This window comes from Rutilus rutilus, assembly GCF_951802725.1.
Source record: "Rutilus rutilus genome assembly, chromosome: 8".
Taxonomy (NCBI): domain Eukaryota; kingdom Metazoa; phylum Chordata; class Actinopteri; order Cypriniformes; family Leuciscidae; genus Rutilus; species Rutilus rutilus.
In genome coordinates, this window is record NC_140222.1 from 30595084 (window position 1) to 30610210 (window position 15127).

Below are 15127 nucleotides of genomic sequence, written 5' to 3' on the forward strand. Positions count from 1 at the left end.
TGTCATCGTCCAGCTCAGTTCAGTTATCATAACTTGTTCAGTTCTCTGTAAATTGTTTGTGTCTTAAAGGGACACTCCACCCATTTGCACTAAGCTTTGCATTGTTAGAAACCCAGTCATACTATTGAATGGTCGTGCAACACTCTCTCATTTTCCCCTGAGATGGGAGAAATCCGTTATTTACCTCTTACACTTCCTCCCACAATGACGCAAAAAACGTCATTTTGCGTCATTGTCGGAGGAAGTATAAGAGGGGGGGATTTCTGTTGAGACTACAAGCACTAGTTCCTCATCTTTCCAAGGGGGCGGGACACGCTCACGCTACAGACCTATTACAGATCAGTGGGTGGGACTTTACTCTCTGAAACTGAAAGCAATATCCTCCATCTTGTTTGAAGCTAAGCTAACAGACACTGTGGAGACAGATGTACAGTTATGACTATAGCGGAGGAGAGTACTCAATATGATATAGAAGAAGAAGATTTCAGAAGTCTGAGGCTTGAATCAGGTGTTTGTGGCTACCTTTACAAGCCGCATTATAGCGAAGAGCAGCCGAGGCAGAAGACCTGCTTGCCGCGGACGAGGAGCCCGGACTGGCTCGAGTTAGGGCGGACTGGTGGCGCCGGTGATCTCACTATGCAACTCATAGACTGTAAGATGCAACTACGAACACAGAGATAGAGTCCGTCTGCGGCAAAGAATTTCAACGATGACAATTTCTCCTGGACGAAATCTCTGAATCAGACGAGGACACGGATGTTTGTGTTGTGAACTATCCTAGTTTCGCACCGCATATGTTCTGACTGAACATCCAGGTACCATGCAATAATTCACCTTTTCGAAAGAAATACAAACGAGGAGTAATGCACTAATGAGTTCGCCAACTAACTAGACATTTTGTGTGAAATGAATTTCAAGCTCTGGTGGTAGCTAGCCTTGTAGACGGAAGAGTGATTTCTCTTATAGGCAGATATGCGCTGTTCTGGATTAGTGGGAGTGGCTTGGGGAGCTGTGCAATGTGGTGCATTGTGGGAGTTGTTGTCTTTCATACAAATGCGTCCTGAAGTTATTTTTTGTCTTTCCTCGGTCACGAAGGCACCAAATTCAAAATTTATTTTACATTTCGACTACATATATGACCCACTTTCAATAAAAAACAATGTTCCTATGGGTGGAATGCCCCTTTAAGGACTTTTTCACTGGTGCATGTGCAATAATTGTTAAGGTTTAGTAAACAAGCATGAAAAACATTGTTTAAACCCTTTCCAATAAAGGTCTGTACAGTTTATCTGGATTTTACAAAATTATCTTTAAAATACAGTATCCTGAAAAGGTGACTTATTTTTGCTGAGTTTGCGTAAACAAATGTTTTGCATAAATAAAATGCATAAATAATGCAAGAAATATGTTTAACTAAGGACTGATTTTCCTGCTAAGACAAAACGCACCCTGCAATAAAGCCATAAAATGCACCCTGGACAGCAGATAGCAAAGACAGAGCACAGGACCTTGTCCTGCCCAAACTTATCTCCTTGTCTCCTTGTTTGACTTCAACTCCCCCCAACTTCAACTTAATCATTTACTTCTGTAATTGGCATGATACATTTTTACCTGACAAATAAATGTTACATCTTGATTTACTCTGAAGTTTCAGAAATCATTCATTTCAGTAGATTAAAAGTGTAGTCTGGTGTTTCCGCAAATCTTTGTCCAGGATAGATCAAACTAAAGGCACTTTGAATGGACCATGGGGCACATCTTAGGAAGACCTTCTGATTTCTGACTATTCACTGACTTAGCATGTTGTACGCTGCAAATATTATAAAAATTACACCTATGGGTCTGCAGTGAGCGGCCGCATAGGGTAAAATACTTGCACTGCACCCTCTGACTATTTCAGGACTAGCTAGTTTGTGATCGTGAGCGCACATTCGCGACGTGACGTCTCAAAGTGACACTAGGTCCGTAATGAACGAATATTTGAAATTATGAGATGCCCAGAATAATCAAAGATCTAAATTAATTCATAATCAATATTTATGATTATTTTCTAATCAGAAACACAATCTAAATTTGATTATCATTTGAAATTGGAGTCAGATTACGCATAGAGCTAAAGTAATACTAAAACTAAATTCCAATAAATTAAGTGAACTTTTTCGCTGAAAAGACAAACGCATTATACCTTCGCCAGGCCGTTGGATTCCGTCGTTGGGCCAACGGATGGTCCCTGCAACTAAAATCCACACCCAAGTCACTATAATTACTAACATGTTTCTAATCACAAATGTCATTAAATTAATATTAAAATATAATAAATACAAACAATTTCTGTAAGATTATTACGAACGGCTCAGAGACTTGGGTGGAACATCCAAATGCAGCTTTATTGGGGCAATCCAGAATCATAGTCCATATAACAGGCAAAGGGTCAAACAATCTAAAAAAGCAACAGGGTTGAAAACACAGGCAAAAAGGAAAATCAAGAATACGGGAAGATAATCAAAAAACCAAGACACAGGAAACCATGATAACGCTCAGAAATGCAGTGTAACAACATACAAGACTTCGCAACGAATGAGTGAATACACAGGGCTTATATAGGTAAGAGTAAATAAAATAATAACACACAGGTGAAAGTAATCAAAACACTAGTTATTCCGAGCAATGGGTTATGGGAAAAGTAGTTCATGTTGAGAAAGCAGATGGAAGTAGTGTTCTCTGAGGGAGATCATGGGCACTCCAGCTGGTGGCTGTGACAGAGATAATATATAATTCTATAAGTAATATTTGTAGCTGAATGAGAATGAGATACAAGCTTGAGTGTGTCTGTCCGTCTTCATAAACCTAATTACATGCTGAATTTTTACATTATTAGGCCACTGAAAATATTTAATATTCATCAGTTTGGGTTTGCAGTAGTCATTTTATATATCAACATTTAGTGCTTAAAGGGGCCATGTGTCATGTCTGGCAAAAAAAATCAAGTCATACTCCACATTCCATACCAGATGGGGGCAGTATACCTCCAGAAAGTGAATTGGTCTACTCTAGAGTAACAAACGAGAAACGGCATAGTCTCTATGCTCCGCCCCTACATTCTTAGCTGCACATATACAAGTGGAAATAGGGACAACAACATCCATTTAGAGTGTTACGTTATGCTGCCCGCCTGAAGCTAATTTAGCCGCATATATCAAGTTTGATTTTCATTAGCAATACCACTTCTAGCTAAGTTATCATTAGTCACCAAAAAACATTCGGTCTCATTACACCTTGCAATGTTTTCCGTTACGTTTCGTGCGTCCAAGGTGTGTAAAGCAGAAGCAGCCTGGCCAGCGGCGGAGTATGCGCGATCCGTAAGTGCTGAAGACGTTCTGCACGGCTTTGATGGGTGCGCAGGAGGACACAAATGAGCGGCGACAGCTTCTTCCAGTGGCGGGAGCTTTTTCCTCAGCGCCGTCAACAGATAGAGCGTTACTAAAACTGTATACACCGCCGCCGACTTGAGCTGCAAAGAAGCTCTGGCCGCCCTGTCAAGGACGCTTTTCAAAAAGTATGGGGAAACTTGACCGCTCTGAATATAGTGAATGAGTGCGCGCGCGCGCGGCCGGGGCTCGCTCTCTCTGCTAGTTCTTAGAGGCAGAAGAGCGCTTGCGCGCTTAAAATGTCATATTTTGGCATGAACGTTCACCCGCCAGTGTGGCGGATAGCCTTTTGAGATTTACTCGCCAAACAGAAAATCTACCCGCATATGGCACTTGGCGGGTGTTAGTTTTGGACCCTGCGTGCGTCTATTTGGGGTTCATTATCATCGAAGACATTTCAAGCTTCTTAGGTAATGTTACATTTTAGCATCAGCTTGGTAGAGACGGGCTCTGGTAGATAACAGGTGAAAAACGGATCGGATCTGTGGGTAAGTTAGAGCTAATTATCAAACGCAGCTACGGTTAGCCATCGCTAACATTAGCACGTTTATCGAACAGCCTTCAATACATTTCTATGTTAACTTCCCGAAAAAACTACACAAACATATAAAACAAACTTCTAGCGAAATACTAACAGCATCTTACTTGCCAATCCAAAAGAAATGTTGCAAGTTCGGAGTCGAACCTAATTTCTTTCATGTCCATCAGTTGTCTCCAGCGATGGAAAGCAGTGCCGATTTTTACTCGGGTTCGGCTCCTTTTCTTATCAGATTTTATTTGTGCTTGTATTTTATTTGTGTGGTGGTAGGGGTCTCTTGCCAAGGGCTTCAGCCATCCTTCCGCTCTCTTCCCTGAACTGAAATGTAGTAGTGGGCTGTACTTTCCACACGATTGACATCAGGTTCAAGTACGCCTACAAGCCGTGCGAGTTATTCGTGTATTGCATGTTTGGCTGGTGGTTATGTTGCCCGTATACCGCCTCCCATGGCCGAAACTGGTATTACGACACCTGTCGGGCCGTGGCTAGTAATGCTAATGCTAATTAAGGTTGATATCTCTGCAACACTATAGCTTGACATTTTTTTAATGACATCATCGCCCTTATTTCTTCTCATTCTTTTGATCTGTGTAGCTCATTTTTGGGATATTTTTACCTCAATTTTTACACATGGCCCCTTTAAAAACATCTGAAAGTAAATACTAGAAGTCATTCTTAAAATCGAACTGGGTTACATTACCTCAACTACCACTCTAGTTTATTTTCAGTTATTTTGTGTATCACCTGGAAAAAAACAAACAAATTAATAAATGAATGTACAGAACACCAACGTGACTAATTCAGACTGAAAATGAGAAACATTACTCACAACTTTTGTCAATCTGAAGATACCCATTAGAACACGACACGTCCACATATGCTCTCATCCCACTTCCAGTATTCCATCCAGCTGTACAGTTAAGCCTATATTTGTTAGCATGCGTTATATAGACCTTTTCTGTAGGGAGCTGTAGATTGTACTTCTCAACTATGTCATCAATTTCACAAGGCCCTATGACAGATACATCGTCCAGTGAAAAACAATACAAAACAATTAGAGATTTGTTTTTACAAAAAAGCAAAAGAGAATTAATTTGTCATTGAATGACTCACTCAGACATTTCGGAGGAGTCTCCCATTTTCCATCCACACACTTATAAGATTCCTGTTGCTTGTCCAGCAAATAGTAAGACTGGCAAGTGTACGATACCTCTGTAATCACATCTTTTTCCGTACTGATGATGCTGTAGTCTCCATGTACTGATGATGCTGTAGTCACCTCCAGATATGGAGGTGGTGGACAAATCCCACTTAAAAAATAAATAAAAAATTATATTCATATACTGTACATTTTTGAGCAGCATTTAGTGTCCGCGATTATACTAATAAAAGTCTTGGGGCAACGGCCCCCCTGATCTGAACCCGAGTGGTGTTCTGTTATTGGACTTCTGTGCTAGTTACAGCTTGTTCATAACGAACACCATGTTCAAGCATAAGGGTGTCCATCAGTGCACATGGCACCAGGACACCCTAGGCCGGAGGTCGATGATCGACTTTGTGGTCGTTTCATCCGACCTCCGGCCGTATGTCTTGGACACTCGGGTGAAGAGAGGGGCGGAGCTGTCAACTGATCACCACCTGGTGGTGAGTTGGATCCGATGGCAGGGGAGGAAGCTGGACAGACTCGGCAGACCCAACTGGGGATATCACCGGACGGTGGAAGGAATACTTAGAGGATCTCCTCAATCCCGTCGTCATGTCTTCCATTGAGGAAGCAGAGGCTGAGGGCTCGGAGGCGGACTCGTCCATCACCCAAGCTGAAGTCACCGAGGTAGTCAAGAAACTCCTCGGTAGCAAGGCACCGGGGGTGGATGAGATCCGCCCTGAGTACCTCAAGTCTCTGAATGTTGTGGGGCTGTCTTGGCTGACACGCCTCTGCAGCATCGCGTGGCGGTCGGGGACAGTGCATTTGGACTGGCAGACCGGGGTGGTGGTCCCTCTTTTCAAGAAGGGGGACCGGAGGGTGTGCTCCAACTATAGGGGGATCACACTTCTCAGCCTCCCTGGGAAAGTCTATGCCAGGGTACTGGAGAGGAGAATCCGGCCGATAGTAGAACCTCGGATTCAGGAGGAACAGTGTGGTTTTCGTCCCGGTCGTGGAACACTGGACCAGCTCTATACCCTCTACAGGGTGCTGGAGGGCTCATGGGAGTTTGCCCAACCAATCCACATGTGCTTTGTGGATTTGGAGAAGGCATTCGACTGTGTCCCTCGCGGCATCTTGTGGAGGGTGCTCTGGGAGTACGGGGTTCGGGGCCCTTTGCTAAGGGCTATCCGGTCCCTGTACGACCGGAGCAGGAGCTTGGTTCGCATTGCCGGCAGTAAGTCAGACTTGTTCCCGGTGCATGTTGGACTCCGGCAGGGCTGCCCTTTGTCGCCGGTTCTGTTCATAATTTTTATGGACAGAATTTCTAGGCGCAGTCAGGGGCCAGAGGGGGTCAGGTTTGGGGACCACACGATTTCATCTCTGCTCTTTGCGGATGATGTTGTCGTGCTGGCTTCATCAAACCAGGACCTCCAGCATGCACTGGGACGGTTTGCAGCCGAGTGTGAATGGTTCTCAGTCGGAAAAGGGTGGTTTGCACGCTTCAGGTTGGTGGAGAGCTCCTGCCTCAAGTGGAGGAGTTCAAGTATCTTGGGGTCTTGTTCACGAGTGAGGGAAGGATGTAATGGGAGATTGTCAGGCGGATCGGTGCAGCTTCTGCAGTAATGTGGTCCCTGTACCGGTCTGTCGTGGTGAAGAAGGAGCTGAGCCGCAAGGTGAAGCTCTCGATTTACCGGTCAATCTACGTTCCTACTCTCACCTATGGTCATGAGCTGTGGGTTATGACCGACAGGACAAGATCCCGGATACAAGCGGCCGAAATGAGCTTTCTCCGCAGGGTGGCTGGGCGATCCCTTAGAGATAGGGTGAGAAGCTCGGTCACCCGGGAGGAGCTCAGAGTATAGCCGCTGCTTCTCCACATCGAGAGGGGTCAGTTGAGGTGGCTCGGGCATCTTTTCCGGATGCCTCCCGGACGCCTTCCCGGGAAGGTGTTCCGGGCATGTCCCACCAGGAGGAGACCCCGGGGAGGACCTAGGACACGCTGGAGAGACTATGTCTCCCGGCTGGCCTGGGAACGCCTCGGTGTCCCCCCGGAAGAGCTGGAGGAAGTGTCTAGGGAGAGGGAAGTCTGGGCATCCCTGCTTAGACTGCTGCCCCCGCGACCCGGTCCCGGATAAGCGGTAGAAGATGGATGGATGGATGGAAGTCTTGGGGCAGCATTTGACTACAAATTTCTGTGCTCTTGAATGTTTCTGGTCAAAGCATGATCTCCAGTCTCTGAGAGCAAGTGACTGTCTGTATGTGTGTGTGTGATTACGCTTCATACACATTAATACAGAATATATATCCTGTATATACAGTATATATATATATAGATATCAGGCACGGCGTTATGGGTGGGCCTGACGGGCCTAGGCCCACCCACTTTTCAACAGGCCCACCCAAAACTTTTCTTAAAAAAAAAAAAAGTTCTAATTTTGTCAAGAACTATAAAAAATCGTCAATAAGCTCATAATTTGTGCTAAAATAGTCTAAATGTTTAGTTCCCTATCGTCCGGTCACTACGACGTACGTCGTGGTGAACGACGAATAGGAATCTCGCTAGAGAGGCCAATCTACTTCGAGTGAAACTAATTGAGCCAATGCATATTGGCGTGCAATCATTTGCATCAGCTGTGCAGCCTCGCAGCGCGGGTATTTAACGAGCAGCTGGTGCGATTGCACTTCAGCTTTTTGCTTCGGAGCCAAGCGTTTCGATGCTGTTTAATCTACTGAGTGATCAAACAACGAGCAAGCTCTTCAAGATGATCTCTCGTGTCTGGTGCGGGCGATACAGCGCAGCAGTGGGGTCGACTTTCTTTTCTCTCTTTGTTTTTGTGTTACTGAGCAAAACAAAAAAGCTGTTTTCACAGCTGGTAACGGTGCGCCAAGAGCGCTGAATAGCCGTTCTTATGGCTGGTAAGACCGCCGTGAAGAGAGACAGCGCACAACAGGTTGCATTCCTGTCTGTGTCCGCTGCGAACGTTCCCCTGTGTGCTTCAGTACCAAGGAGAGTATTTCCCTGAAAGAGCTTACATGGGTGTGAGTTGCGTCTTTCTAAAGATGACATTCCACCCGTGTGTTTCTGGTTGCGGTCGTTTCCTGTCCTCACTGACGGCCACGATCACTGTCTCGCATGCCTGGGAAACATGTGAGACCGTGTTCGTGGGTGGTTCATGTTCTCGCACGGGAACATGACCACGTCGGCACGCCGGTCAACTCTTCTTTCTCCGGAAAGTTTGAGTCCCCTCTGTTGTTGGCCAGCCGCTGCTTGTGTGTAAAAGCACAGCTGCAGGTCTGCTCGACACTCTGGGGGACCGTGGAGATCGGCGAGAGCTTCCGCGGGGAAAACCCGACGGATCTCTCGCTCCTCAGCGTGTCGTGTGCCGTCGAGCTGTCGGGCTGCAGCGCGGGTTGTCACGGCAACCCAGCGCTCGCTCGGCGCTCTAGGTGCGCGGTCTCCTTGTCTATTCTCCGTTGTAGCGCCCTCCCTGGTGGCCACCAGGAGAGGTCTACTTCAGTAGAATGGCTTGGGTGATCTGAGAGCTGAGGGCTTCTCCTTCGGGGAACCAACCCCCTAGGGCCCCTCCCTCTCTAGCGCATCACAAGTTGTGCAGCTTCTGGATGGGATTGCTGGTCCTTCAAAACTGGAGGAACCTAGCGTTTCATTCAGGGCTCCAGCTGAGGGCAGATGTCGATTGCTGCATCGGAGAGAGGGCCTGTTTTGTTCTGGAAATGAGGATATGCTGAGTTCCCACTGTAATAGTGTGTGTGCTTATGCTGAATCAGATTCAGAACTGACAGCCATGCTTTCCCGGGTCTTTCTCGGATGTGCATTGAAAACTTAGGAGTATGGAGCTATATTGGTGCCAAAATATGGAACGCCAAAAGTGCCAAATTCTGCATGAGTTTTCACCTCTCTCGCTACTCTCGATGGTGGGGTGGCTGTGCCTCTGGCGAGCCACCTCTGCCCTGCATGCGAGGCCAAGGCACTCTTATTGCACGAGGGTAGTTCTGAGCCGGAGTTGAGCTGCACTTGTCGACTGACCGTGTTCAAGTCACAGCGCAGGCCCTCGGCCAGACGATGTCCACCTTGGTGGTCCAGAAACGCCCCTGGCTGTCCTTGCAGAGGTGCGAGACGTCGTCAAAGTACGCTTTCTCGATGCTCCCATCTCACAAGGTGGCCTTTTCGGCGACACTGTTGAGAATTGGCCCAGCAGTTCTCCGCAGTTAGCAGCAGACTGAAGCGCTTTCCCCGACGCACCACCAGAGTGCCTTGTGGGCCGCCCCTCAGTCTACTCGTCGCCAAGGGTGTCATCCCCTGAAAAAAAAAAAAAAAAAAAGACAACACTCCGGCACAGCCTGCTCTACTGTGTCCGCTGCAGGAGGATGACACCGCCCGTCTCAGCCACTGTTTAAGTGGTCGGTGAAGCAATCACCCCTGAGATGGGTGACCCGGAGATGGGTGGAGCTGCTCTCACCCGGTGAGGGCCGGGGAACAAATCTTTTGAGTGTTCCACCACTGGAGTCACAGTGGTACCTAAATTCTCAAAAAAAAAAAAAAAAAAAGAGCAGTTCTTCTATCCCTGGGTCTGAAGAGGGCCAGGAGAGCAGTGGGAGGAGAGAATCCTCACCACTCTCATCCGCCTCTTCTATCGCCAGCAGGCAACAGTGTGCGGTTCGAGAACGCAACCAAGCCGCCTCCTGCACCTCCTGCCTCGTGGAACCGGGTAAGTGTTGCACAGCACACTCAGACTCCGCTGCGGGCCGCCTCCCAGAGAGAGCCTCCCGAGCCGAGCCCCTGTGTTCCACCTCGCTGCCCCACTCCGGGTACGCCTACGGTCCCTTTGGTCCCGCTTGTACGGTCTCTGCGAGCCTAGCTAGTGCTCCCCAGTCCGTCTCGCTGGCTCATTCAGACCATCAGGCTCGGCTATGCGATTCAGTTTGCCCGGCGTCCCCGCAAGTTTCGGGCCATCCACTCCACTATAGTGAGAGCAGCCGATGCCCATGTCTTGTGTGCGGAGATCGCAGTCCTACTGGCGAAGGACGCGATAGAGCCAGTCCCTCCAGCCGATTTGAGGTCAGGGCACTACAGTCCCTACTTCATTGTACCCAAGAAAGGTGATGGGTTACGACCAATCTTGGACCTGCGAGTTTTGAATCGGAGCCTTCATAAGCTACCGTTCAAAATGCTCACGCAGAAACGCATTTTCGAATGCATCCGTCCCCGAGATTGGTTTGCAGCGATCGACCTGATGGACACGTACTTTCATGTCTCGATTCTTCCTCGACACAGGCCGTTCTGTGCTTGCGTTCGAGGGTCGAGCATATCAGTACAAGGTCCTGCCCTTCGGCCTGTCCCTGTCTACCCGTGTCTTCACGAAAGTCACAGAGGGGGCCCTTGTTCCCATGAGAGAACAGGGCGTTCGCATCCTCAACTGTCTCGACGACTGGCTCATACTGGCACACTCTCGAGATCAGTTATGCAAACACAGGGACCTCGTGCTCAGGCACCTCAGCCAGCTGGGCCTTCAGGTCAACTGGGAAAAGAGCAAACTCGCCCCCGTGCAGAGGATCTCTTTTCTCGGTATGGAGTTGGATTCGGTCGCTCAGACAGAGTGCCTCACAGAGCAGCGCGCTCAGTTGGTGTTGAACTGCTTGAACACGTTCAAAGGCAGGACGGCGGTCCCACTGAAATTCTTTCAGAGGCTCCTGGGGCATATGGCAGCAGCGGTAACCCCGCTTGGACTGCTCCATATGAGACCGCTTCAGCACTGGCTTTTCCACCGAGTCCCGAGATGGGCGTGGCATCATGGCACTCACAGGGTGACAATCACACCGGAGTGCCGCCAGACCTTCAGTCCGTGGTCAGACCCCTCGTTCCTTCGGGCAGGAGTCCCCTTGGAACAGGTGTCCAGACATGCTGTGGTTTCACAGATGCCTCTCCCACCGGCTGGGGTGCCACGTACAACGGGCATGCAGTGTCAGGGGTGTGGACGGACCCCCAACTGCATTGGCACATCAACTGCCTTGAGTTGCTTGCAGCACGTCTCACTCTGAGCCGCTTAAAAAAGCCGCTTCAGGGCAGAGACGTGCTGGTCCGTACGGACAACACTGCGACCGTTGCGTACATCAACCGACAAGGTTGTCTATGCTCCCGTCTCATGTCGCAACTCGCCCGCCATCTCCTCCTCTGGAGTCAGAAGCATCTGAGGTCGCTTCGAGCCATGTATGTCCCCGGTGTGCTCAACCGTGTGGCCGACGAGCTATCACAAGCTGTGCTTCGGGAGAATGGCGACTCCACCCCCAGGTGGTTCAGCTGATTTGGAGAGAGTTCGGGGAGGCTCAGGTAGACCTGTTTGCCTCCTCAGAGACCTCCCACTGCCAGCTGTTTTACTCCCTGACCGAGGGAACACTCGGCACGGACGCACTGGCTCACAGCTGGCCCCGGGGCCTTCGCAAAAATGCGTTTTCCCCAGTGAGCTTACTTGCACAGACTCCGTGCAAAGTCAGGGAGGACGAGGAGCAGGTCCTTCTGGTGGCTCCCTATTGGCCCACCCGGACTTGGTTCCCAGAACTCATGCTCCTCGTGACAGTCCCTCCCTGGCCCTTTCCTCTGAGGAAGGATCTTCTGACTCAGAGACGGGGCACCCTATGGCACCCGCGTCCGGACCTCTGGAAACTCCATGTCTGGTCCCTGGTGGGACGCGGAGGTTCTAGGTGACTTACCCTCAGAGGTACTTAACACCATCACTTCTGCGCGAGCGCCGTCTACAAGACGTGTGTACGCCTTGAAGTGGAACCTGTTCATCGAGTGGTGTTCCTCTCGCAGAGAGGACCCCCGAAGATGTTCGATAGGGTCAGTGCTTTCCTTCTTGCAGCAAGGGTTGGAGCGAAGGCTGTCTCCCTCCACCCTCAAAGAACACGCTGCCGCTATTTCAGCTTATCATGACCACATAGATGGCAAAACAGTTGGAAAGCACGACCTGGTCGTCAGGTTCCTTAGGGGGGCGAGACGATTAAATCCTCCTCGTCCCCCCTCCATACCCTCTTGGGACCTTTCCCTGGTGCTCCGAGCACTTCAGGATGCTCCCTTTGAGCCTTTGCAGTCAGCAGACTTAAAGCTTCTCTCCTTGAAGACTTTGCTGCTGATTGCACTGGCCTCGATCAAGAGGGTAGGGGACCTGCAAGCATTTTCGGTCGACGAATCGTGCCTAGAGTTCGGGCCGGGTGACAACTATGTTGTACTGAGACCCCGGCCTGGCTATGTGCCCAAGGTTCCTACCACTCCCTTTAGAGATCAGGTAGTGAACCTGCAAGCGCTGCCCCTGGAGGAGGCAGACCCAGCCCTGGCTTGCTCTGTCCCGTTCGCGCTCTGCGTATGTACGTGGACAGAATTCAAAGCGTCAGGACCTCAGACCAGCTCTTTGTCTGTTACGGAGGCCAGCAGAAGGGAAGGCTGTCTCCAAGCAGAGGATGGCCCACTGGATAGTGGATGCCATTGCCTTGGCTTGCCAAGCTCAAGGCGTGCCCTGCCCGCTCAGGTTGCATGCACACTCCACGAGAGGCGTTGCATCCTCCTGGGCGCTGGCACGTGGCTCCTCGCTAACAGATATCTGTAGAGCTGCGGGCTGGGCGACACCTAACGCGTTTGCTAGATACTATAGCCTACGTGTAGAGCCGGTGTCCTCCCGTGTTCTCGCCCTAAACGGGTAGAAGCACTGTGAGTACCGGCTCTGTCAGCTTGCTGCACCCTACTGTGCACCCTTATTGCTCCAGAGTCAAAACCTGTCGAGTCCTCCAAACACCCTCGGCCCGGACGTGGCGGAGCGTCCGGTGCCAGGCCTTTATCCGCTGAATCCTTGAGAACCGGGTCTAGGCTGGGTCCCATATGTGTGACCCTACGGGGATCCCATATGTGTATATTTTCCACGGCTGCTCCTAAACGGAAGCCTGTGTCTTTCCCTTGGGCTAAGTCACCCACTATTCATATGCAGTACAACCCTCGGGTTAGTCCATATGTGTATTCCCACATAACTCTTCTTAAGAATGTGGCTCCCGCAGCGTTCCCCTCCCTCAGATCGGGCACGCTTTCCCAGTGTTATCCAATAATCTCACTGTATGGGTTATCATGGAACAACAGTGACGGATACTCTCGGTGTAAGCCCTCTCCTATCGTCCTTCCAGGCAAGAAGGTGTAGAGGCTTGCTCAGGGCGCTGGATGGGGTGCAGCAGCTGTGGCGCTTTGGTAGGGATTCCTATTCGTCGTTCACCACGACGTACGTCGTAGTGACCGGACGATAGGGAACGTCTCGGTTACATATGGTAACCCTCGTTCCCTGAGGGAGGGAACGGAGACGTACGTCCCGTCGCCACATCTGCTGCGACCCGCCGGGGCAGCCAGCTCACCGGCTCGGCTCCTCAGCAAAAAACTGAAGTGCAATCGCACCAGCTGCTCGTTAAATACCCGCGCTGCGAGGCTGCACAGCTGATGCAAATGATTGCACGCCAATATGCATTGGCTCGTTTAGTTTCACTCGAAGTAGATTGGCCTCTCTAGCGAGATTCCTATTCGTCGTTCACCACGACGTACGTCTCCGTTCCCTCCCTCAGGGAACGAGGGTTACCATATGTAACCGAGACGTTTTAAAAACAAATTTAAAAAGCTGGTTACGTCTATTTTGATGTTTCTGCGCAAATTCAGCAGACAGTGGTTCGGGTTAGATTCCGATCAGAGCTCGTGAGCGGAGAGCGCATTTCTGAATATTCCGCTCCGCTCGCTCATTCCGTAGGGTCGCTCGGTCAACCCAGAATGGCCTGCTTCCTGGTTCGAAAATATGTGGAATAAGGGCTGCCTCCGACTTAAAAAAAATTCTAGTCGACTAGTAGCTGTTCATTTAAGCCATTCGTGGACAAATCGCCCCTGTATATTATTTTAATTATACTACTTAAATAGGCTATATAGCCTACACAGGATAATGAGCGTTTGTAATATCCGCACTCAAGCGCACGACCGAACGCTTAAAGCTTGCCACAAAGAACCGGTAAAAGTAATGATTATGAATGTGTCTAAAATAGCAAGGAGACATTTAATTATTTATTAATAAACTGGTGTTTTCTTCGTCGCTGCAAAGATGAAGTTGATGATGCGGACTCGCCATGAACGCCAGAGAGAAATTCACATTTCATATGGATTTCAAAATCAGAGGGCCTATTTCTTTTGGTTTTGAATATTTTCGTTTAAAAGTAGACATGTCAAGCTTTCTATAATAGATAGATAGCCTATATTTCTCAAATCTGTGATGCACAAGCTGAGTTTCGGCGCCCTTCAGTTCACGTGCAATGCGATCAATGCGGCGCCTTATTACATTGTCTGCTATATATTTTCTTCTTATTTTAAATACAGGCAATTGGTTGACAAAACATTGATCAAAATTAAGATACAATTTATACAAAACGAAAATCTTTTAAAAAGAGTCTTTCTTCAAAACAAAACTCATTGAAGTGGTCAAAATCATGTCTTACATGTCATGTCTCCAGACATATTTGCACATCTCATGATGTATCATATCTTTCTCGGCGACCAGCGCCATTGGAGGGCGCCAGCGCCTCTGCCTCGCGAGTGGATGATAGCCCTGAAGACGCCTAACAATGGTATACCTTTAGTGGTAGCATACCTTTAGTTAAGTTATAGTCAAGAGTCTTCATAGCGCACTAAGAGACAACGCCAGGTATGATGCGTAATGGAGATTACAAAGCGCTCTTCTTTGGTCAGAACCATGGAGAGCGATCGCGGATAGGTCCGTCCTATGCACCGACACTTTTTACAATGCAACAAAATATTTAAAGAGCATCAAGCTATTAAAATCTATATTATACGCACAGATAATATTAGTCAGTAATTTTTATTAGGTTAAACAGTGATTGGATAACGTTTTTAATTTAAGGTTTTTAATTTAAGGCCCACCCACAATTGGTCTGGCCCATCCAAAACTGAAATCCTGGCGCCGTGCCTGA

General features: G+C 48.8%; 1 protein-coding gene and 1 long non-coding RNA gene across 2 annotated transcripts in view; both read right to left on the minus strand.

Moving 5' to 3' along the window:
- LOC311296136 (complement factor H-like) overlaps positions 1-15127 on the minus strand; it is a 341142-nt gene that overhangs the window by 130620 nt on the left and 195395 nt on the right. The gene's annotated exons all lie outside the window — the stretch shown is intronic.
- LOC311296237 lies at positions 2369-5172 on the minus strand. The gene is made up of 4 exons (XR_014628535.1): positions 5080-5172; positions 4796-4978; positions 4667-4710; positions 2369-2753 (listed from the first exon to the last, which is right to left on the minus strand). It is a non-coding gene; the product is annotated as an uncharacterized lncRNA (long non-coding RNA).